Raw genomic sequence first — 668 nt, 5'->3', positions numbered from 1 at the left:
ATGTTTCTCTATATATCATAATTGACTAGTCCAAAATGGCGTCTACAATATTCCCTTTCATTAGTAGAGAAACTCCGAAAAAAACGCTTTATATATATGATATATAAAAACATCTACAGGATGGACTTATTACTATTATTATATTTGGTGTAGCGAAAATCCCTCTTATTTCGGCGTTTTTAATAAAACGTTTTTTTTCGCGACTTTGTAGTTCCGGGACAACTAATTAAAATTCGTGTAAATTAGGAGTGATCCCAGAAGTATATCCCTCTTTTACTTCTGGAGATCCATACGCCGTAGACAGAGGAGCACCATCAACAGGTACGAGCGTCTGCACTCGTTTTTTACCGTTCGATAATGCAAGCGTGTATGTAATAAAGCAATGCGCAGCACCGAAATAGTTGGTGATCGCAAGTAACATTATGTGTCAGAGAAGTGATACAGCAGGTAATCTATCGTTGTTAGGCGCAAGATATTATTATCGGCTCTGTGTGCAACTATGGATCTCCAAAGTTGCTTGCTTGCACGTAATATCTGACCATCATTCGTCGGGTTATTGCGTGTTAGAAGGGGTGGTGGTCATTAGCACGAAAACGATTAGGACTACCACTGGTTCTGGCCGTATAATACTCGGCTTTCACAACTGACTGGGGAGAACTTTAATAACG

The sequence above is a fragment of the Lissotriton helveticus genome, chromosome 4_1 (genome assembly GCF_964261635.1).
Source record: "Lissotriton helveticus chromosome 4_1, aLisHel1.1, whole genome shotgun sequence".
In the NCBI taxonomy this organism is placed as follows: Eukaryota; Metazoa; Chordata; class Amphibia; order Caudata; family Salamandridae; genus Lissotriton; species Lissotriton helveticus.
The sequence above is the reverse complement of the archived record's forward strand: the minus strand, read 5'-3'. Positions refer to the sequence as shown.